This window comes from Lontra canadensis, unplaced genomic scaffold, assembly GCF_010015895.1.
Source record: "Lontra canadensis isolate GAN:19392208 unplaced genomic scaffold, GSC_riverotter_1.0 scaffold50, whole genome shotgun sequence".
NCBI lineage: Eukaryota > Metazoa > Chordata > Mammalia > Carnivora > Mustelidae > Lontra > Lontra canadensis.
In genome coordinates this window covers 11,137,310-11,161,981 of record NW_022631044.1, presented here as the reverse complement: position 1 = coordinate 11,161,981, position 24,672 = coordinate 11,137,310, and the positions used below count along the sequence as shown (strand labels likewise).

The 24,672-nt window shown below is 41.0% G+C and overlaps 1 long non-coding RNA gene across 2 annotated transcripts in view; it reads left to right on the top strand.

Annotated features, from left to right (window-relative positions):
- LOC116877241 overlaps positions 1 to 23,913 on the top strand; it is a 44,157-nt gene extending 20,244 nt beyond the window's left edge. For both annotated transcript variants that reach the window (XR_004384591.1, XR_004384590.1), the window contains exons 3-6: positions 5,712 to 5,821; positions 7,371 to 7,497; positions 10,395 to 10,445; positions 23,610 to 23,913. This is a non-coding gene — a long non-coding RNA (uncharacterized LOC116877241). The remainder of the gene's footprint in view (positions 1 to 5,711; positions 5,822 to 7,370; positions 7,498 to 10,394; positions 10,446 to 23,609) is intronic.
- The last annotated feature ends 759 nt before the right edge of the window (positions 23,914 to 24,672 follow it).

Below are 24,672 nucleotides of genomic sequence, written 5' to 3'. Positions count from 1 at the left end.
TAATACATACTAATAGTATATTGACATACTTATTTTTAGTAAGATATATATATATTCATATTCAATAAACATTGACTATAATTCAGTGCTTCTACTGTTTTCTGCATGCAGTTAGTTCTCAGGTTCCCATTTAGATCCTCAAACTAGTCTTCTCCATCAAGTTCCAGAGCAATAGTTCCAACTTTGTGCTAGAAAACAGTTGTCAAAAATTCATGCAGCAAATATATATTGAGGGCCTACTGTGTGCCATTCAAGCACACAGGGAGCTTGCATTGCGATAGGAGATGCAGAAGAATAAGTGGATGACTAGGGTGTGAGCAGAGCCACACTGCCTTGGTAGGGGGTAGGACAAAGCCTTCCAGAGAAAGTGAGGTATAAGCTGACATAGGTGGTGAAGTCAATCAGGTGTTGGGGGGGTGTTTAGAAGAGCATTCAAACAGAAGGAACAGCCTGTGTAGTGACCTTAAGGCAAGAAAAAACTTACTGAAGTGACTGGAGAAGCAGTTGTTTAGTGTGGAACAAGATGATCAGATTTCACACTGTAGAAAATCTCTCTGGGAACTATGTATATTTGAAAAAGGCAAAGACTGGAAGTAGGGAGAAGGTAGGAGGCAGTGAGGTACTCTAGGCAAGAGATGATGGATGGTGCTTGTTGAGAGCCAGAGAGTGCAATGGAGAGGGAGAGAAGCCGGTGGATTTAGAAGAGTGAGAGCCCACAAGGAAGTGTAAACAAATTAGTTGTGGTCTTAAGCAGCTAGGACTGGAAATAGAGATTTGAAAATCACCATAGGAATCATGAAAATAAGTAAGACCACCCAGAGAGAGTATAGAATGAGAGGAAAAAAGGGTCAAGAATGGAATTCGGATAAATGTCAAAGTTTAACTGATGACAAAGGAAATGGAGCAAAGGTGCAACTAGAGAAGTAGAGAGAAATCAGAAAAGGGTAATTATCTAGAAGCCAATGCAAGAGAGTTCTTCAAGGAAGGAAAAACATTAGTGTCAAAAACCCAAGAATAAAGGGGCTCCTGGGTGGCTCAGTTAAGCATCTGACTTGATTTCAGTTCAAGTCATGATCTCAGGGTCATGAGATTGAGCCCCTCACCACGCTCCATGCTCAGTGCAGAGACTGCTTGAGACTCTCTCTTTCCCTCTGTCCTTCCCCCTGCTCATTCTCTCTAAATAAATAAAGTCTTAAAAAAAAACAAAACCAAGAATAGGCAATGGGGAATTTACTTGCACATCAATGTTCACAGCAGCATTAGTCAGAATAGCCAAAAGGTAGAAACAACCCAAGATCCCATCAAAGGATAGATGGAAGAACAAAATATAATGGAATATTATTCAACCTTAAAAAGGAAGGAGAAACCCTGACACATGCTAAACATGGATGTTTAAGGACATTATGTTAAGTAAAATAAGCTAATCCCAAAAGGACAAAAACTGTATGATTCCACTTACATGACATAGCTAGAGTAGCCAAATTCATAAAGACAGAAAATAGAACTGTAGTTGCCAGGGGCTAGGGAGAAAAAGGAGGGGGAGAGTTATTGTTGAGTGGATACAGAGTTTCAGTTTTACAAAATGAAAAGAGTTCTGGAGAAGATGGTGATGCACAACAATGTGACATGCTGAAGCATACATTTAAAAATGGCTACAATGATGGGGATCCTGGCTGGTTCAGTTGGTGGAGCAACGGACTCTTGATCTTGGGGTTGTGAGTTCAAGCCCCACATTGGGCGTAGAGATGGCTTTAAATAAATAAATAAATAAATTTTTAAAAATGACTAAGATGGTAAACTTTGTTTTGTGTATTTCACAATAAAAAAGATACATAAGCAATAACTGAAAAAAAAAGAATTGTAGAGATAGTTACACAATTCTGTGAATATACTAATTGGACATTTTAAATGAATATATTGTATGGTATATAAATAATATCTCAATCAATCTGTTAAAAACAAAAACCCAAGTGTAGTCAAGTAAGAAGAGAACTGATCAATGTTCATATGACAGTGGGAATAATTGATCATTTCAGGTTCCAAGGGGGTTCAGGTGCATGGGGCAGGAGGGAAAGGGAGAGAGCAGGGTCAGATGCAGGCCAGTTTGTCGCCAGGATGACAAGAAGCTGAAGGAATTCTGATTTGATGATTTCAAGGATTCTTGGCAAAGTTGGAGGCTGAGAATGAGGAGGAAAATGGTGGAACAGGAGGAAATCTGAGGAATGTGGAGAAGGCCTGAAATAGCTCCTCAGAGAATGAGAGAGAGAACCGATGGGCAAAGGCCTTGATATGGTTAAAAGTATGCATTTGTAGTGTTTCCAATATGGGAAGCCCTCACAATCCATTTGCTGGGGAATCAGACTCTCTGATTTCTCTCCTCAAATGCCTTCTTCTTGAGACTTTCTTACTTTCTTTTCTCCACCCTCCACCCAAAGTCATGTTCCTCTGAGGAACAACCATCATCTTGCTCCAGGCTGTTCCATGTTTGCTGCCATCACCCTATTTGAGGCCCTTGTCTGAACTATCACATTAAACCCAGCAAACTCCACTGAAGAGTCTCGCAGAAGCACAATTCCAATCATTTCATCTCTTCACAACTGGCTACCAAAGGCTGTATGATGTCCTCAACCCATTGACCAGGTTTTCTATGATAGACCCCAACCATACTTGACAGGCTCGACTCCTCACTCTCCCTCAGCACACCCTAATCCAGAGTCACATTGACTATTTGCTGTTCCTAGGTTTCTGCATGGTATTCACTCTCTCTAGACCAAAATGCTCTCTCCACTCACCTCTACACGGTAAAATCTTATCCACCATTCAAGATCAATTTCTTTTCAAAACTTAAATGATTCCCTGAACTGGTTCTATCCCAGGACTGGAGTTAACCTTTCTTTTCCATGGTTCTTTGCTAATATTTCTCTTATTCCATCAATTCCCATCCTTTATGTGAACTAATCAGGAACAGAGACAGTGCCTTATATGGAGTAAGTGCTGAATAAGCATTTAGTATATTGAGTTACAATAAATTAATGAAGTGAAGAGAAGCCATGTCTGAGTAGGACTTCAAGGAGTCCTCTTAACCAATCTGGCAGAAACAGATGAGCCTATGAGCTCTGTTTTCCCCAAAACATATCTTTTTAATGCATTTGCTACATTTTTTTTATTGTGGTAAAACATATATATAATATAAAATTTATCATTTTAACCATTTGCAAGTGTACAATTCAGTGCCATTAAATATATCCAAAATACCATGTACCCATCACCACTGTCTACACCCAAACCTTTTTCATCATCCCCAGCATAAACTCTGGATACATTGAATAATAACTCCCCTTCCCCCAGCCTCTACCCTGTGTAACTTTTATGGTACTTTCTGTCTCTATGAACTTGCTTGTTCTCATTACCTCATATAAGTAGAATCGTACACAATTTGTTCTTCTGTGTCTGGTGTATTTCACTAAGCATAATGTTTTTGAGGTCCATCTATGCTGTAGCATGTGTCAAAATTTCATTCCTTTATCTGACTGAAGTGTATTCCATCACGTGTAATATACTACATTTTGTATATCTATTTATCTGTTGACATTCGCCATCTTCTGGCTCTTGTGAATAATGTTGCTATTAACATTGGTATGCAAGTATCTCTCTGAGTCCCTGCTTTCAGTCCTTTTGAATATACATCTAGGAGTGGAATTTCTGGGTTATATGTAGTTCTATGTTTAACTTTTTGAGGATCTGCCAAATTGCTTTCCATAGCGGCTGCACCATTTTACATTCTCAACAGCAGTGCACAAGGTTTCAATTTCTCTACATCCTCACCAACACTTGTTGTTTTCCTTTAAAAAAAAAAAAAATTATAGCTGCCCTAGAAGGTGTGAAATAGGATCTCTCTGTGGTTTTGATTTGCATTCCTCTAATGATGTTGAACATCTTTTCATGTGCTTATTGGGCATTTGTAAATCTTCTTTGGAGAAATGTCTACTTAAGTCCTATTTTTGAATTAGATTGTTTTCTTTTTGTTGTTGTTTGGTTGTTGTTGCAAGTGCCTTTTGGGGGCACCTGGCTGACTCAGTCAGAAGACCATGTGACTCTTGATTTCAGGGTCATGAGTTTGAGCCCCATGTTGGGTGTAGAGATTACTAAAATAATAATAATAATAATAATAATAAGCTTTAAAAAAAGTGCCTTCTTTTTTTAAAAAGGTGTCTCAGAAACATACAACATAGAAATGACTCAAGTTACCTCATGCTTGGTGAGAACCAACAATCTAGTATGGAAAATTTCCATTTACTATCGAGCTCCCAAATAAACATATCATTTTCTCTGTATTGTTTTTATTTATTCAAGTGTTGGAATTTTCTTAGATCCCGAGAATTCCTTCATTGGGATACTTGAATCAGGCCTTCCAGGCAGCAGCCTAGAATACCAATCTGTGTATGCCATTTCAACATCACAGAATAATCTGGAAATATGATGTTGGTTAACTCAGATTTCACCCAGGACTCAATGTAGCTTGCAGAAATATAAATTAGTCCCTATTATAGGGTAAATTATATCCCCCCCCAAATTTATATGAAGTCCTAATTTATTTGGAGATAGGGTCTTTAAAGAAATGATCAAGTTAAAACAAAGTCTCTAGGGTGAGCAATATCCATTATGGCTGGTGTTCTCATAAAAAAGGGAAATTTGAATACAGATATGCCCAAAGGAAGAACACCACATGAAGGTGAAACCAGAGATTGAGAAAATGCTTCCACAAGCCAAGGAAGGCCAAAGATTGCTGGCAAACTACCAGTAGCTAGGAAGCCAGGAGAGAAACATGGAACAGATTCACCCTCAAAGCCTCAAGAGGAACCAACACTGCTGACACCTTGACCTTTCCTTCAGTTTCCACAACTGTGAGACAATACATTTCTGTTGTTTAAGCTGCCCAGTGTGTAACGCTTTGTCAAGGCCACCCTAGCAAACCAATCCCTGCATCAATAGACAATTGTCTGGAAAGGAAATTTTAGAAGAAATCCCTGGTAGCATGTGGGAGTTGTCTGGTAAGGATGAATGGGACAGTTCCAGATCTTGATTATAGAGGTGGTTACACAAATCTACAAGTGGAATAAAATTGCATAGAACTACACACACACACACACACACACACACACACACACACACAATCAAATGAGTGTAGGTTTTTAAAATGGTGAAAATTGAATAAGGTCTGTAGTCTAGTTAACAGAAATATACCAATGTTCATTTTCTGGTTTTGATATTATACCATAGCTGCACAAGATATCCCCTTTGGGGGAAGGTGGGGGAAGGGTACATAGGATATTTAGTGTTTTTACAAATTCTTGTGCATCTGTCATTATTTCAAAATAAAAGATTTTGAACAAAAATATTTGGAACGACATTTCTCACCAATGTTGTTCTCTTGAGTATCTTTGCGCTGCATCCATATAAGCTGCACACTGACAGAGATACCCCCCGAAGGTCAGTCAGCTGATGGTCACATTCAGGGAAATTCTAAAATTACATAATAGCACACAATAGCACAGTGCTATGATCAGGAACAAGTGATATATTTTATCTAAATTTTAAATACTTTAAGACTTCTCCAGAGAGTGGTCAAGTTCAGAAAATCACTAAAAACAAAAACAGAAAAGAGGACAAGAACAGAAAGGTTAGAAAACATTATATTGGATTTCTTTCAGAGCAGTGCTCCTGCTTCAGCCAGTAGAAGTGAATTAGTAAGAAAATTGGCCTGTGACTACAGTTTTTATTTCTGGAAAATCAGTGTCTTCCACATCCTATTAAATTCAAGGTAAGCAATTTTTTAAAAATATTATTTTAAAGGGAAGTCAAATGACTGGCATGCCTGGGGTGATTTCATGACCCTAAACCCAGCTCTGGAGGTACTTAGAAGCTTTTAAAAACAACATGTCTTTAATAAAACAAGTTGGATGTGGGTGCAGAGGCATGTGAGGGTCAGATTGTTGAGAGATCCTGATTCTTCTTGGCTCTGTCATCCCAGGGCTCTCTCTCATCTCCCCTTTTGCTTGCTTGCTTTCTCCTCTTTCCACCCCTCTATTTTCTTATTCATCGTGTCATGAAGGGATGCTTGCAAAGGGTCAATTCCACCCAGCATGGTTCTAGTGGAGATACAAATCACCATCAGCAGCAACTACGAGAAGCAGAGAAAAATTATAGGATGCTTTTCTCAAAGGGAGTTTCAGAAATAGAATATGTCACAAGCATCCCGAAGATTGAGACTTGATCAACACTTGAAGGGAATGAAGCCACAACTCCTGGGGCTGTGTCTTTGGTCAAAGGTAGCCATTATCCTGGGACGATTAACTCCAGTGTCTTCACTGAAAACAGGTTCTTCTCCATTTGTCAGATGGAAAAATGAAATTCTTCCATTTTCAAAGAAGGCAGTTACTCAGAATATTTTTACTCAACAAAATGATTTTATCCTCACCTCCTGAGTCTGAAGGTTGCACTGGCTGCCTCCTGGGGTAGATAGTTCAATGGGGAGAAATCTCTCATCTACACTCTTGTTGCTTTTGCACTTGGCGTTCTGTCTGTCTCTTGGGGGCCTTTAATGGAGACATGTTCATTGTGATTTCAATATAGATGGATTTATTTTTTCCCTTTGCTGAATAAATTTATCATGAATGGTCTCTGCAAAAATATAATGGTGGCTCTGCCTGCAATTTTTACAAAGTTATATACCTTCTTGTCTATGAGAAGTTTGAAAGCAATAGTTAAATATAGTTATTCCATGAAGGCACAATTGTAATAATAACCAGAGTTTTGGCAAACATGCACCAAAGTATATCAACTTGATTCCTGCCTTTACTCCCTTTATCTCTGTCTTTAGCCTGATGACGTATGTTACATCTCACCCACGTCCCTGTCAGTTTACTAACATAGACGTACTGCCTACGACACCAACATTCTTTTTATTTTGGCACAGTGTGCTTTCTGTAGCCAGTGGACTTCCTGATTTTGCCTCAATTCCAGTCCTGACCTTGCTGTTAACCAGCTGTGTGACCTTAGCCAAATCACTTAATATCTCTGGGCCTTCATTCAACAAACACTTATTGAGTATCTACCTTGTATGAAGCATCGTGACAGCAGGCTAAGAGGAGGCCCCTACCCTAAAGAAGCTTCAAATTTAGTAGGAGAAAAATAAAGAACGGGAGGAGGAAATGAAGAGAGAGAAGAAAGACAGACCAAAAAAACCAAACCAAACCAAAACAAAACTGGTGTCAAATGAAGCTTAGAAAGAGAGACTGTATTTAGCTTATCTTTTTGTACCAATACCACCAAAAGGAAAACACAAAGTAAACTGCTGTCCCATGTCCCAGGCCAGCCCCTGGTTCCCATTTCTAGAGAACTGCCTCACCTACTGGAAAAGATTTAAGCATCAGAGTCTGCTGACACAGGAAAAGGAGGCAGAAGGAAAGGCTGGCTATACTCAGAGAACTTCAGGAGGTAAGGGAAGAAAAGTCACACATATCAAATCAATGATGTATTGTTTTTCAATTTTTATGTGTATTGTGAATATTGTTCATGAGTATTATTTTAAGTATTTTTTTAAAAAATCCTGATTAATTTTTATTGCAAACAATCCACATTCATTATAAAAGAGAAAACAAGAAAAGAAGAAATCTGAAAACGCTCACGATCCCATGCACGTAGGCAACCACTCTCAGTACCTTTTTTTTGGTGTAGATCATTTAAACACACATGTAATTATTTTAAACACACATGTAATTATTTCACTTTACAAGAGTGGGATTATACTATCCTTGTTGTTCTAATGACTTCCTCTATAGAAAGGAAAAACCTGTATTTTAGACACATTAATAAAAATAGTTCTTATGTGCTGACTTTCCTAAGTTAGTATATTTTAATTACTCTCAATGAGAAATCTTGTAAAGCAAACAAGAGTCTATGTCGATGGATGACACATTTTGCTCCCATTTTCAAGGAAACATATTTAAAAACCAAGAAGATATTTAACATGGAAAGGCTATAGTGTATGCATTTGTTTTTAGTGTCAAAGTTCCAAGAATCATGGACCTTACTGCATTTATTTTCATTCAGCTTTGAGGGTCAGGAGGAAAAAAGATTTATGAACTAAGATGTTTAATGATTACAAAAACTGCATCTGTTTGCTCCTAAGAGTGATCTTTTTCACATGCCATAAAGGAGTTCCATCACATTGATAAATTGTTCCCAACCATTTGAATTAAGGATATAAAGAAATTTGTTCTCATCAGGCCATGAGCTTTCACTGAGTAAAAATACATAGTTCAGATTTTCAATTAATGTAAATATCATCATTCCCTGAATGGCAAGAACCACATCTAGTATAAAACTTCTCTCCAAACTGACACATAAATTCACAGACTCACCTGCTCATCACTTGTGATGATCAAGAAATTGTCCATCTTTCAGAGAGATCTGACCATGGAGGATGGCAGCTTTCTGTTCTCTTGCATTCATATTCAAAAGGAAAAGAGATAAACGTTAGAGGCTTTCTAGAAAGGTTCAAGTTCAGTTCCATCGTTATACCATGGCTTCCCTTTTGAGAAGGGAGACTTAAAGCAGCCACAATTTGATGCCCTTTTAGGGGTGCCATGATTGTCTTTGGTTATGTGCCTTTATGTAAAGGAATTCATCTTCACCTCCCCTGACATTGATGTCTCATTAGGTGGAAGACAAAAGTGACACTGTCTTTGTGGGTAGATCTCACCCAGCCTCAAACCCAGTGGTAGACTCTAACCTACAGGGGGATGTTGGTGATAAGAAAGGATGCAATTCAAAAAAATAGGGAAAAGGTTGCAATTCAGAATGCCATTCATACACATTGTTGTTGAAGACAGCTCCAAGTTGGCCTTGTCTATTTTGGGTCGACTGTATTTTCTCTGCGTTTAATTTCACAGAAGTGGAACCCTCTGGGTTGGGTTCTCCTCCCTCTGGTCTTTAAGCTAAATTCAATTCCTGCTTCCATCTTCCTTAAACAACTGCCCTTTCCCTTGAGTATTCAGCATTATACTCCTCTTCAGTGCATCTTTTGCCACCATCTAAAGGAAAACAGGAACATCAGAGGCTGTGTTCTGGAAGGACTCAGGAGGAACACAAAATATCTCTTAGACTGGATGTTGAAAAGCCGTTGACCCTGGGGACTCTCCCATGCCCCTCCCCATAGAACAAATGTGGTTGTGTTTGGCCAGCATTCCATCTGTGATACACTGATTCTGATCTGGAAGTCAAAATAGCTCAGGAGGTTATAGAGAGAGCTCACCTTGAGCAAGAACAGCTCTTATTTTTGGTAGACATATGTAGAAAGCTTGGATTTATGCCTTATTCCAGGAAGCTGGCACTCACCTGGCTAAGTATTTCTTGCCTGCCTAATCAAGTCTGGCTCTAAGGCTACACACCAACCTGTCTTTCTCTATCCCTCAACATTCTAGGAACATATACCATGTTGTGTCCATTGGTAACTATTTGTATCATAGGTCAAATGCTAAACAGAATCCATGTGCTACTCCCCAGAGTGTATTTGTTTAGTAGTTGTAGTATTTGCTCAGAAGAAATTTCAAGGCTTAATTAAAGCAGATGAAGAAGTGTGAATGGTGGTTAATGTGACCACCCAACAGTCAAGATTTCATTAAACATGCATCATACAAATCCAGCTTTGTTGCCTGCTATTGCATAGAGTAGTCTATAATTAGGACTACTGCTTAGCATTAGTGAGTGTAGGATTGCAGAGGTAGATAAGTGACAAATACTATCTTTACTCCCTTCTTTTCTTTTTTTTGCCAGGGCTTATGGTATTCATTCATTCATTCATTCATTCAACAAAACTTGTATTGAACACCTGCTATGTGCTAGGCACTGGTTAGCACTAAGAATTAGCACTGAAAAGACAGACAAATCCCTCCTATCCTGGAGGGGGGTATATGCGTTTGACCATGAAAGCTAGTTATTACATGTAAGAAAAAAGGGGAAGAGGTAAATTTTAGAAAGGAAATCCCTGTCTTTCAGTTTAAAAACTTGCCTTCTGAGACCATGCCCAGGCTTTGGGAGTCCAGTGGTCATTCATTCTATGCAAATGACTCAAACCTCACTCATCTTTTTGAAATACTCTTATTCTATTCCAGTCATTTGAAGGCTAGGATTTAAGAGCTTTTGCTTTCTTATTTTTCTGGCTGTCTCATCCTGTCTTTTAAACCATGACAGAAAAGGATTAATAGCCAGGAGAACAGAGGGCCTGACAACTCAATTCTGTCACCCAAGAGTACTTATTAAGCTGCCACCTGTACATAGCCCTGTGCTAGATGCTCTTGCTAATAGCATGTGTGTGTCTCTTCTCCCTGCAGGACCTTGGCACACACCAAACTCTACAGGAAACTGCAGCTTGAAGGCCCATGGTGAGTGTTGGGTCTAGGTCTTGGACGAGGCTTCAATGTGTGAAAAAGAGGTAGATCTGGGTCTGAAGTTAATTACATCCCAACGAGCTTGCACTCAGGGACGTTGTGGGGAGGGGCTGCTGGGTGATAAGGTGAAGGTTAATGACACTATTCCATATTGAAAAGTCTATGTTGTATCAACAGAGATAGACTTTTTTTTTTTTTTTAACAATGACATAATTGACCATAACTGCTCCGTGGGTGCACCGAATACAACCGTGGAAAGGGGTAAGTATTAGAAGCCATATACACACAAACACCCTTACATCTGTGTATACCCCAAGCACTTTGCCAAGGAGACTCATTCTACCGTCTTTGGGTTTTCAAATGACTGTGGCATCAGCTAAAATTGGGAGAACTTAACTTTTGGATGTTGCGTGAAACCCATTTGAAGATACCAAAATGCAGCAGCCTAGCCTGGAGAGGGTTTAGGATTTCTTACAGGGAGATTTTAAAGCAAGGTCATAATTTCTGCATCACAACTGGGAAAGGCTTGACAAGGAGTCAACAGGGCAGGTTTGAAAACTGTGTCCGCCTTGGTATGTCCCAGGAGTGGAATGCGTGCTCTGTGAATACTTGCCAAATGAAGCTCTTCAAATGTAAGAAAAATGGGCAAGGCTGCCTTCCATCACCCAAGGGCAGGAGAAGAGTGGACACAGGAACAGTCTCAGTCTCAGCTTTCTTTTCTCTAAAATGGGGCTGTTGCCTTAATTTTGAAGATTACATGGGACAATAACATGAAAATATTTTTCAATTTTGAACATGAGCATGGATGTAAACAACAATTCTTATTAATAGGTTAGCTTTCTGTTTAAATGTTTCAACTTACTAAGGGTAAGAGTGGAAGAAGGCTTTAAAAGGAGATGTTCTTTGTTTGGATACATAATATTTAAAATGCACGTGACTCAGCTCCCTCCTGCAGGTTGTTTAAAATGGAGTTTAAGGAGACAAAAGCAGGAGAGTTTCAAGGGTCGCCCTTCATGGTGGTTTACCTAGGCCTGAGGGCAGTCTCCAGATGCAGGACTACCTGGGCTAATGCCTGGATAAGTTGCTCACTCTCTCTTGTTCAACCTCCTTCATTCCATGACCTCTAATTTGAGTCCTTTCACTTCTAACAGAGTTCAAATAAACCTATGAAAATCAGGGCAAAAGCCTTTGAGGGACTGGCAAAGAAGCTACCCCTGTGGTTCTGGGTGAGATTTCAGGGGTGAGAGCAGAAGGAAAAATACTCTATCACATTCCATTTACTCTCCCAGCCTCCTGTTATCCATCTTGGAAAAGAGCTGTGAGTTAAACAATGCACACCCAACACTGCCCACCTGAAATCAGTCACCGTGTGACTCCCAGGCTTCTCCAACCACAAATATGCAAGAATAATGTTTCCAGAGTGTCAGTGGATAACATAAGTTCTACTGAGCTCAAACTTGGAAGGCAAGTAATCAAGGTGTTTACCTGATGAATGAAGAGGGGGGAAAAGGCAGTATCATTTCAAATATATCTAGCATTTCCCCATTAAACCACGAAACCTGCAGGTATTAATCATCAAAATAAATGTGCCCTGCCCTTAGGTGCGTGCAGCCTTGCATGAGAGAAAGCACCAGTACAGAGCTTCATTTCATCAAATTACCGAAGATGAAATGAATTTTGAAACAATATCCCAGGTGAATTAGACATTTAGCTACTTAACAAGATGCTTTGCTAGGACCCTCGTTTATTATTTTGAGACGTTAAGTCAGTTCCTGCCAATAATTCAGTACTGTCCTGTTCACATCTCCATTACTCCACGGGCAGAAGATTCCAGGGCTAATGGCCAGACCCTTTTGTATCTTGAGTTTGGCATTGGAAATGGTTCTGAGAGCATCCCACTGAGCCAAGAGTCAAGTTAGAGATCTCCTGTGCAGAAAAGGGGTGGGCATTCCATTATTCTGCAACATAGCAGAGTAAAATAAGTAGGATTTCATTTAAGCTGGGTTTCTCTTTTAGATTAGGTTAAATGGCCAAGATGCTAAAAGCTTCCTGTCGTCCAGGAGTCGAGTGCCTCTGTCTGCTGATTCTGACCATTCTGGCTGTTATCATATTCTGAAAAGCTTTTGATAATTGTCTTAACTGTAGGGAGACATCTCATGTGTCTTGCTAAGAACCGGCACATTTTCATATCGAAAAGGTACTGCTGCTCCTTCTATAAGTGTCTTCCTTCCTTCCGGGGCATTTTCAAGGCAAGACTGAGAGTTTTAAACCAAACTGTGATTTTGAGTTTCAAATGTTAGTCCTCATTTTGGGGAGGAAAAATGTTTAGAGGACAAGTCAGAATATCAATATTTCAAAGTGTACCCTCTAGAAAGATATCTGTTTTGGAAGGAAGTTCTTGAAACAGAGAAAGCTCATTTCCCAGTTAAAAAAAAAAAAAAAAAAAAGATACAACTTAGAAAAGGATAAAGCAGTAGTATCACCAAACTTCCCTCCCCCATCTCTGGTCTGACCTGGCCCACCAAGGACCACTCTCCTCTCTGATCGAGGCCAGAGGGAGGGGTCCTTCAGCAGCAGAAAATCCTCTTCCACCCCCTGGTTGATGCTTAAAATTCTACTATTACGACTTAATCCCTTTAGTTTCAGCTTTGATCCCAGTTAAAATGCAAATACCTCTGGGTGGGGTAACATTTTTAAACTGTTATCAGCCCTTTCCAGTCCACTGAGGAGGAAGGAGCAGGGCAAATTTCGCTAGGGTTGTGAGGAGAGGTCTGGAGGCCAGAGAACTCTGGAGGAAATGAAGTGTGAACACAGCAGGAGAGCTCCCAGGGGCAAAAACCAACCAGCCTCTCCCAGCTGCCGAATCAGGACAGGATCTGAAAACAGGACAGCATACATCTATGTAGAAATCCCTCCACCCAAGAAGGCGAGAAAAGCATTTGCTGAACAATGGGACAAGCTACCATTCTACTAAGAGATCATTCCAACTGTTGGGGCTCATTCTATGTTAATATAATGGCTAATCCTCAGGGTTCAGCCTTTCTGTTCTAACTTTAACTAAAAGGAGAAGTTTAGCCTTGTTAAAGCTATTATCTGTTCCTAAACTGCATAGTATATAAAATGTAAATGTGATCACACCACTCTTAAATTATTATAACAATACGCCATTCTGTTTTCTTCCCCTTGACATTTACAAAATTCATTTGGAAGAGTGGGATCTACCTCACAGAGATTAGTGATAAATCATGTATTTTTAATGAATATCAATAGGAGAAACCCCATGACATAGCCCACCATCTAATTTGATTAAACTGTGCTTAAGGCAACACTACCTCTCTGGCTAGGGAATAGCTCCATAATGACTTTGTGAGCATTATTGCAGGCTGTTTTAATGATTTAATGAACTGCCTCTATATTTAGTTCAATAGCCTTAAAATGATTAGTGTTTAAGAAAAATTAGCTCACTTTGATTTGATTCTATTTGATGGTAAGTTTAAATAACCTAACCCTTCAAAACACAGTGGAAAAAAAATCCTAGAATCACAGCCAGCTAACTGCTAGAAAACATTATGCCCATCATTAATAACCGTTCATTTATGTTTAGCTACAGTATCCAGCCTGACATGCTCATCCGAGGAGCTGGGCTGTAGGAACCGGGCTAATGCTGCATTTCATCTTCCCTTTCTACCATGGGGAAGGGGCGGGGGAGGGGTGGAGATGGGCAAAGCATGAAAGAGTCTTCAATTTCATATGTTGGGCTATAAGGAATTTTCTCTAGTTCAGATCCAAAGTGGGTATCTGTCAACACTTGGGAGACGTCCCAGGTTTCTAAAGGAGGAGGAGGGGAAAATTGGTGTGAGGTTTTGAGCCAACCCCTCCTGCTGTGATGTGGGCAGCCAGCATGGTTAGGCCTGAGCAGTGTGGTCAGGAAGCTCCCTGGGACACCCTGATTGGGAGTCAGGGAAGCTTTCTGCAAAGAGGACTGAGGCAGATGGCACTTTTTAACAAGGGTAAGTGATCTGAGAGTTGGTGTGACACGACAGGGACCAGAGCCAACTCCTTATTCCGAGGTGAAAAAGGTCATGGCACACAAATAGAAGTCTGTTCTGTCATATCCCCACGGGCCACCACAGCACTTCCACACCCCAAAACATGGAAAGTAATCGCAGTGTTGGGGAACCAACTACTGCACTTCATCTGAAACATCCAGGCCAATTGTCTTCTGATGGTGTAGAACAGTGTGAAATCATCTTAGAGAAAAGTCAGAGATTGGAAAGTCTACTATTTGAGAATAATCATAGGGAATATTTATTGAGCACTCACTAAATCCCAGGCTCTCTTTACTCTTCACATCATCTCTAAGAGGTAAATAGTGTGATTCTCCCCACTTGCAGCAAAGAAGCCAAAGCAGAGCTAGCAAGCAGCTTGCCCATGGCATGGCCACGCAGCTAAGGGGAGGCAGGGACAGGGTGGTGTGGGACAGACTTGAACCCAGGTCTGTTTGACTTCAGGTCCATTGCTCTTACCCACTTTGTCACATTGCCTTTCACGCCCACTCTGTTTCATGTGATATGCTGAGAGTGAGTATTCGGAGTTAGAAACAGGGACAGATTTAAACAAAATGAATGTGAAAAGAGGATTGGTGAATATCTAGTGATTCACCAAATGAGGCCGCTCACCCCAGTCTTCATTACTCAGAGCTGTCGCTGTGCGTTCCTGGGCCTTAGGGGCAAGAATATAATCCACTAACCGTCACCACTCCTTGTCCTTAGGAAAGGAGGAGAAATATTTCTCAATGAACCATTGTCATCTTGATGACAAAGCCCTGTATTTCTTGGCATGTATTATGTATTCCCAAGACACTTTTCCTCTCTGTCTCTGTTAATGTCCCCCTTCATCCACACCTCCAGCCCGCCCCTTCCCACATTCAGATATGTGCACACATGCACAGGCATACGTTTCAGTTCCGTTGGAAGGCTGTTACTGAGCCCCTAGTGTGGATACCATACACAAAAATAAATGGCACAGAGCCTTTGCCTAGGGCTCTGGACTTGAGGGAATACACAGTCTCCTGAGGAGAAGAGACTGTTTCAAATAATGGTGCACAATATCTCATGATCATAACCTCTTCCTTGGCATAATCCCAGACAACCAGAAACTTTTTCAGAGTCCTCTTGGCAAAAGTTTGTTTCCTTTCTCCCGTCTGGTATGACCCTCCCCAGGTCTCAGAGGCACCCCTTTTCTTTCCCACCCCTACTCCAGTCTTCAATCTTCCTTCTCTATCACTTCACCAAAAAACCTAGCCTTTAATTCTTGACTCATTTTCTCAAGGCCAACAGTTCTGACATGCTCCTTCTGGACTTGCATGTAAATAACTGAGAATAACATGCATCTTCTGATCCAACAGGGGCCATGAGCATCTATCCTATGCTGTTGAAGAGTATCAGGCCATTTGTGTAGGACACTGCTTGATGGCAGAGTGGTGAATTCTTATATATAGCAGAAAATGTAAATGAATGAAGTAAGCCATATGGGAATTGGCAAACCAGAGATTCACATTCCATCCAAAGTGGGCAGCCCCACTCAGCAACAGCCCTTTGTTACCAAGCAGTGATGCCAGGGTGACCAGAACACCCAAATTAAAAAAAACAAAAACAAACAAACAAACAAAAAAACACAAAAAACAACCCCACAAATAATGATTTTTGTAGGAAGTGTTCTAATTTTTTTTAAGTTAGCTCATTTTCTAAAACGAATGAATACCTTACAGGCCAAACAAGACATACCTGCAGTCTAAATACAGCCCGCACCTGCTAGTTTGCCACCTCGGCCCCAAAGTAACACAGCAGCATTGACAGACTAGCTATGTGAGGACCAGCATATGTAGGAATTTTAGCACGGTGGCCGCAGCTCAGCGTGGAAAGATGCTCTCCCTGGATGTTCACCAACCATGCTCCGGACACTAAAATAAGCATATAGCATCAGATGAGACTAACACGTGCCTCTTGGGGTGAACCAAAGACTCTAGATGTTGCTGCTAATAACTTTTCCTGTAAGCCACCCAAATCTCTAACTCAAAAAATGGAAAAAAAAAAAAAAAAAGCTCCCGGCTGTGCATTTGCAATATCCAATCAGAATTTAAAATTACTTGACCTACATTTAGATCTTCTGACTCTGGTTTTGAGCACTGTGTTCTTGAAACAGCTGCTGTGGAGTTGAGGATTCTAACCTTGCTTGTTACTTGTCTCTGTCCTGCCTCTAAGGGCTTCCTGTAATAATAAATCCAGTTGTTTTAATAGAAAATAGCAATTTTCACACAAGACATGTCTCGAAATTTGGGAAGCATTGTAGGAAAATAGGAACCGTGATTTTCTTAGAGTGGGGAATCCCATTAATTTCCCACTTGAAATTCCATCCTTTTCTGGCAAGTGGACTACTTACCCTGAAAACTGGGATAAAGAGATAGATCAGTGGGTTTGGACTCGAAAGGGAAAATCTCAACAGGTTTCCTGTATGTGCAAAGCCACTTGAAATTGAGTATGTGTCAACACAGATTTAATTAACTCCCAGCCAGGACATATTGGAAATGATCCCAGAAAGTTGGGACAAAAGAGAAGGTGTTAATTTCTCAGCAGGAGAAAAAGTACCTTTTAACTGCATTGGATTATGGCTCAGTACTGGGTAAATTTTCAGATGATCCATTTCAGGTGGACTGAAAACAGGTGGCAATAAAAAATCAGCAAGTCAGTCCCTGCCAATAAGTCTGCAAGACAGGACGGAGTCCAGTGATCAACACCACGAACGTTATTCAGTTATCCCATGTACAACTAGTCCCAGATTCCCTGATTCCAGAAGGGATGGCAATGCGGTATCCTCAAAAACTTAAAATCAGGTTTCTCTGCAAGAGTTAAAATAATTTTTTTTAAGTTGCACATATTGGTATGATTATCATTTGTGGGAGAAAGCCAAGAGGTTGAGAAGTTTGGGACTCTCAAACCCCAACTGATAATTGATATCGACTGAATGTTTGTGCCACCCCTACTCCCTGCCAAATTTCATATATTGAAGCCCTAACTCCCCAGTGTGATGGTATTAGGAGGTGGGGTCTTTGGAAGGTAAATAGGTTTAGATGAGGTCCTGAGAGGGGAGCCTTCCTGGAGGGATTAGTGACCTTAGAAGAAGAGAAAGAAACCCCAGAGTTCTCTCCCACTCTACCATGTTGAGGATACAGCAGGGAGACTCTCAGCACCCTGGGAGGGGCTCTCACCGGGAATCAAATTGGCACCTTGATTTTGAACTCCCAGACTCACAAGCTATGAGAAATAAATTTCTGTTAAACTACCCAGTCTATGATATTTTGTTGTAGCAGCCTGAGTTGACTAAGACACTTGGGGAAGCAGAATTGAATACGATTGTGATTTAATAAGGAGACACAAAAATCAATGATATTGTACATAGTTAGGAGAAAGCCTGGAACGTAGAAAGAGAAGTCTTTGGAGGAGGAAATTGGTGTTCAGGTGGGAGAGTCACTAAGACCAGGGGATGTGAACTTCCTGTTCCCTGGAGAAGTGGACTCTGGGGCAGAGGTGACTCATAAAGCCACACAGTGGGCAAGACTGAATATTCCCCCAAAACAGTCCACTTTTCTACACCATCATTCCAAACTCACCAAACAACCCTTTCAAGACAATTCAGGCCTCCCAAGCACAGATGCCAGGAAGGAGCTAGGCAGGAAGCTCTAGCGTTTCAGTCATTAAAAAGCAGTTCTTTAACTATTGAGAAGATGTCTGACTGCTATACATCAATCTCCTGTGAGCTTTTTTGATGTGAGTCTGCCTCCCCAAGTCCGATTAGCTTCTGATAATAATACAGCGAAGAGCCAGACCCAAGACAACGGTACATTTACCAACAAATTATCTTTTGGTTGAATAGCAACTTTGACTCCCCCTTACCCCCTTTTGTACCTAAATTGTTTTCCACATGCCCAGCCCTACTCTAGGTGCCCAGAGGTTATAAAGTATTGTCCTTGGTGTCTTGTACCCACCAACCTACTTGGAAAAATTAAATTGGACCCACAAAACAATTAGAGAACAATATACAATAGCAGGTGATCAAGTGTCTGTATGGCTCATCAGATAGCATTAAAGCTAAAAGAAGAGCACAACCCTTGGGGATTAGTATTATGACACTAGTAATCATAATATGTTTGATTTTATCACACTTCATCATCAATCAAGCAATTACACATATTTTATCTAATTTAACCCTCTGGCTGACTAGTGGAAGCAAGTGCTCTCACCTCTCAGTAAAGATGAAAAACCTGAAGCCCAGTGAGCCTGTTAGTTGGTTAAAGTCTTAGGTCTAGGCAGAAGCTGAGCCCAGTCTCAAGTCCAGGTCTTCTGATTCCAAGGTCAGTGTCCTTCTTCTTTTTTTTTTTTTCTTCAGATTTTTATTATTTATTTGATACAGAGAGATACAGTGGGAGAGGGAACACAAGCAGAGGGAGTGGGAGAGGGAGAAGAAGTCTCCCTGCTGAGCAAGGAGCCTGATGCAGGACTCGATCCCAGGACTCTAGGATCATGACCTGAGCCAAAGGCAGACAGACACTTAACAACTGAGCTGCCCAGGTATCCCGGTCAGTTCTCCTTCTGCAATACCCAGCTGAAAACAGAAAAAGAAGTGAGGTGAATCCTGAGGACCTTTAGCAAGAGGAGAAAAAGACACAAGCTGGTTCTGATATGCAGGGAAGGCTTCCTGAAGGAGACAAGATTTGGGGGAGAACCTATAGGATGGATGGGCATTAGAGAAAGGGAAGAGAAGGTCTTGGGCAGAAAGTCAGGCCTTCCTCCCTAAAATGACCTGAAGTGCCCTCAACTCCTGCCTTTACAATTCAAGACAAAAACAACAGTCTGTGCTATCAATAGATCCAGGTTTTGTTGAGTCTGAAATTTGTAATATTGAAAAAAAAAAAACAATACAAATTATAAATATAAAAATGCCCCGGGCCCTCTGGGACAGGCCCCTAAAAATCTTTAGCATCACATAAACCCACCTCTGGTCAGTCACTGACATTCATAAGACCCCAGACACTTTTCAGGAACCATCTGCCAATCTGTCTACAAAGCTGTGAAAGTCTCCTGTCCTCCCCAGAATCCAATTTACAGAAAAGTCCTGTATTACTTAGGATTTGGTTCAGTTGCAAGTAGTGACAACCACCACCACCACCACCACCACCACCACCACCATACCACCAAACCAGTGGCATAAATGAAAGAAAAGGTTACTTCTCCCCATATAAATGTGGACAGTTTGGTTTACATGGCAACTTAATGGTCATCCAGGACACAAGCTCCTTCTATCTTGTTGCATACTTAATGTATGGTTGCTACCTCACAGCCCAAGATGGCTGCTTGAGTCCAATAATCACCTATAGCCAACATAAAGGATCAACTTCTGGAGGACATGCATATTTTTCTCTTTAAGGATAGTGCCTAGGAGTTGCACATATCTCTTATGCTTGCATCCCATTGGTTAGAATTTAGTCACATGGCCATACCAAGAACTATAGTCTTTATTCTGGATGACCATACAAACAACTAAATGTGAAGGGTTCTATTACTAAGGAAAGAGAGGAAGTGTATAGTAAGAATCAATTAGCCACAGAACTCAAGTTCCTTTAAGGAAGACTGTAGAGCTCCCAGTGAAGTCACTAAAAATGAACATGATAGTCATTCCTCTACCACTTGGAAGCAAGATCACACCCAGGCAAGAAATGGTCCATTTCATGCATCCTGCTTCAGGCCCTAATGAAAATCACTGGAGAGGAAAGCTAAACATGTGCAGCTTTCACGACTATTAGTAACCTTAAGCCCTTGAAGGAGCTAACTCAAGTCTCTCTAGCAAACCTGGGTTCAATGCCTAGCTCCATCAAGTTACCAGATATGTGATGCTAAGGTTACTTATGGTTGCAAATGATGGAAATTCAACGCAAATTAGCTTAAATTACATATGGAATTTACTGCTTTGCCCCAACCCAGAAGTTTAAGATGCTGACTAGCTTCAAGAATGACTGCATACAATCACATGACTACGTCTCAGTCTTTGACTCTGCTTCCCTCCAGAGCTGGCATCTGTCCCAGGTGGATTGTATCATCAGGAGCAGCAAGTTCACCAGCAGGGCTTATAGTCTCCCCTGGAGAAGGAGAGTCCTTTTTCTGATTCTCTTAACCAGAGATCCAGAGTTAGCTCTGATTGGTCCAACATAGGAGATCTACATTTGTCCGAGCCCATCACAGTGTCTCTAACTGGCCAGGGAGCTGGGTGGGTTTGGCATCACCTGAATCACAAGGGCTGAGAGTGAGGGAGGAGTGGTTTCCCAAAGGAAACTGGGAGTACTATTAGCAGAAAAGGGAGAAATTATGCTGGTCAGGCAGAGGCAACAGAAGCTCTTTTTTTTTTTTTTTTCATCTCTTAGCATAACACTAACCAGATATGATAATTATAAGAATTAAATGAGATAACATGTATAAATGCATTTAGTATAATGCCAGGCATAGCAGGAGCCTCATAGATATATTTGATCTATCATAAAGAAATAGGGTCAAGAGCCAGTACAGAAACTTCAGAGCAGAAAGCCAGCAAAGGTGGTGATGGCTGGGGACAGACGGAATTGTGCAGCAGTCCAGAGGAGAGAAGTCCCATGATAAAGTATGGGTGTTCCCAGGAGTACACCAGGAACCAGAAGCAGGCCAAGCAGCTTCAGCAGATCAGGGATCAGACCTGGAGCTGAGACAGCTGTGGTAGAAGGGGCAAGGACCAGATATCAGGCAGGGCCCTGGAAGGAATCAGAAACCATTTAGAAGGCTTTGACTGAAGCATTGAATGAAGGGCCTCTTTAGGGAGGTGTAGTCAGAGCTAAGTGAACCCTAATGAGTGTGAAGGCCCCAGATTGCAGCCAAGAGGGTGGCATTTTCCATCCCCCCTCAAGGGGCCAGGGGAGGAATTGCTGAATGCCAGTGAGAACTGGAGGAAGGGGCCCCCTGGCTGGAGCTAACTTCACAGAGCGATACAACCCCTACCCGAACCAGAGCTCTCTCCTCCAGCTTTCTGTCTGCCTGCCCATGACTCCTCTTGGCCAACCCAGAGCACAATGAAACTAGGGTGATCAACCTGTCAAGGTTGCCTTCTAAGGACACAGATAAAGGCGGAGATCTGGAGGAAAGAATTAAATATCTAGTACAGGGAGGGGGTGGGGCGGTGAAATAGATGAAGGGAGTTAAGAGTAAACTTACTTTGATGAGCACTGAGTAATACATGGAACTGCTGAAACACTATATTGTATACCTGAAATGAATGTAACACTATATGTTAACTACAGTGAAATTTTTTCAAAAAGCTTATTTTCATATGTAATATATAGAATTTCTAATATCAGATCAGAAAATGTGCATGCACTTATAAGTCATAATGAATAAATATATTTCAACCTACACTAAAACATATTTTGTCACCAAAGTAGACAGTGTCTAGTATATAATATTTAATATATTTGTGTACAAAGTATGTATCTTTCACTTATCAACTTAAATAAAACTAATGCTAATTTGGTTTAAAAAAAAAAAAGAGGGCACTTGAGTGGCTCAGTCAGTTATGCATCTTCCTTCAGCTCAGGTCATGATCCCAAGGTCCTGGAATCAAGTACCACATTGGGTTCTCTGCTCAGTGGGGAGACTGCTTCTCCCTCTCCCTCTGCCTGCCACTCTACCTACTTGTTCTTTCTCTCTTGCTCTCTTTCTCTCTGTATCAAATAAATAAAAATAAATCTTTAAAGAAAAAAAAAAAAAAAGAAAGACTATCTAGTCCAGCCACATCATGGACCCTAATCCATGAAATCTGCTGCCCCTGACACAAAGCTACAGGGAAAAAGTGATGGCGAATTTTCCTCCTATTCATGATATCCCAGCGCTGAAAGAATGACATGAACTCCAGAAGGTCAAAAAAGTTTGGAGCCCCAGGGACTCTGGGCAACCCAATTTCTCATGGGCAGAAAACCATCCCCTCATCCCAGCCTTACCAAGACCTTTACCTCACAGGCCCTTCCCCAAGGTTTGAGCCAATGAGATGGTGATTGGCATCAGAGTTGGGGGCAGCCTCGATCTTCAGGGAGCTGGGCTAGTCTATGCCTTATTCCTGGAAAGAGCCTCTAAAGACCTGCACACCCATGGAGCCATGATCTCTCATAACTATCTCCAATCTCCTATGCCTAGTCTGCACAACTGGGCTTCCCTTCCACTCTCCATGTGTCTCCTAGCTCCTGGCATAGTTGGGACACGACCTAAACTCTAGCCTGTTTGGCCTGACCCTCTGAAGGCTGTTTTCCCAGCATGGTCCTGGTCCATTATACAATGGTGCTTACTAGAAGGTCTATATGGTGCTTTCGAGAAGGTCTATGTGGTTCAGAGTACAAATCCTGAAGCCAGTGGCTCCACCACTTACTGTGTGCCTTTGTGTAAGTTATTTGACATCTCTTTTCCCTGTTTCCTTTTCCATAAAATAGGGACAATAATAGTACCCACTTCATAAAGTTGTTGTGATAATTAACTAATTAATAGCTCTAAAGTGCTTAGAACATGTCTGACACATGGTCAGAAACTAATGACTTTTACCTAGTATTACTACATTTTGAATGAATGAAAGTTAAGCTGGTTGTGGCAGAAACAAGGGCTGAATTCAGAAAGCTGGTCTTGAATTATTAAACTCCTTCTCTATGGGTGGGAAAAAATGGCCAATATATATTCTCAATTATATTCTACTTGGGTTTGGGGGTATCTCCCTGGAAGGTTCCTTCCTTGATGATGTAAAGCCATGCTCCATGTGCTTTTGTGATTATGCTCATTAACAGGATGAGAAGTGAGGTTATTTTTGGTGTGTCTGGAGACAAATCAGAAAGTCCATAAGAACTAAATTAATCTTTCAAAAGTATCTATTGGTGATCAGTGTGTGTTTACACAGATTCTTTAAACATGATGAAGGCATCGTATGTGCTGCACGCTCTGCTGAAACCAACTTTCTGGAGGCTGAGCAATGTTTAGAGAACTTGTCGAAATAGCTCTTTTAAGCCAGCTTAATAAGCAATGCCCTCCCTGTCCCTCTTTCCAGGCTCTACTGTCACTGACAGTCCCACATGGATGGCGCAGCCCTAGATGGCAGTCAAGGAAGCCAAGGTTAGGAGAAATTGAGCCACCCTCACCATGACTTAATATGTAAAGCAAAGAATGAAACCAATCCACTCTCCTTCAGATCATGGTGAAATTTGGTAATTAAACTTAATTTATCTAAATAATTCAACCTCTAGAGCCCCACCATCTCCTTTTGACTTTAAAAGATAAAACAACAAAGATTCATTTAAAGTTATGAGTATGCTTTCCCAGTTCCTCTCTTGTCACTTCCTGTTTCCACGTTCAGGCCTCCTAACCATCAGCAAGTAGGGTAGGGTTTCTCCACATCACCTTCTGAGGGTCTCTCCTACCACTTCCCTGCCTGGAGATCTCTGACACCAGAGTTGAAGCCCAGAGTCCCTCCTCATACTGTCTATCCAATGAGGGGATGAAAGTTGAGTCCTAGAAGTGTTGGAAAGAATCTTACATATCAGCTAGAATCATCATTTCAACTCACTTGTTAAAGAAGCTGTAGTCCAGGGAGGAGACAGGACTTATACAATGGTTGTTTTAGATCCAAAAATGCAATTTAGATCTCAAAACTTTCATGTATGTTTGTATACATTTATTCCTCAACTGGGATATTTGATGAATATTTTTGTGTATCTGTGACCTGTTGAGCAGAGCCCTCCCCTCAGAGTTTTTATTCTCTCAGGGCACATAGGCCGTAAGTGGACCACTTCCACAAAGATTTACAGCCCAGCGCTCTGCCCCTAAATCTCACAGCTGGTATTTGGACAACAAATTTGACTCTTCTCATCTATAGAAAATGGTACATCTGCAGTTGTGTACACCACTTACAGCTATTCTGACAAGAATGACAATAGCACCACCACTCACTCTAATCCATCTGATCTGTGATGACAAAAACAAAAACGAAAATTCACATACCTAAACAACATCTGTCCCCAGAAAGGTTGTGTGAGTAAAGAAAGAGCGAAGCCTTAGGAACCAGGAAGACCTGGATTTGAAACTCTGATCTATTGTTAATACCTCACGGCTGT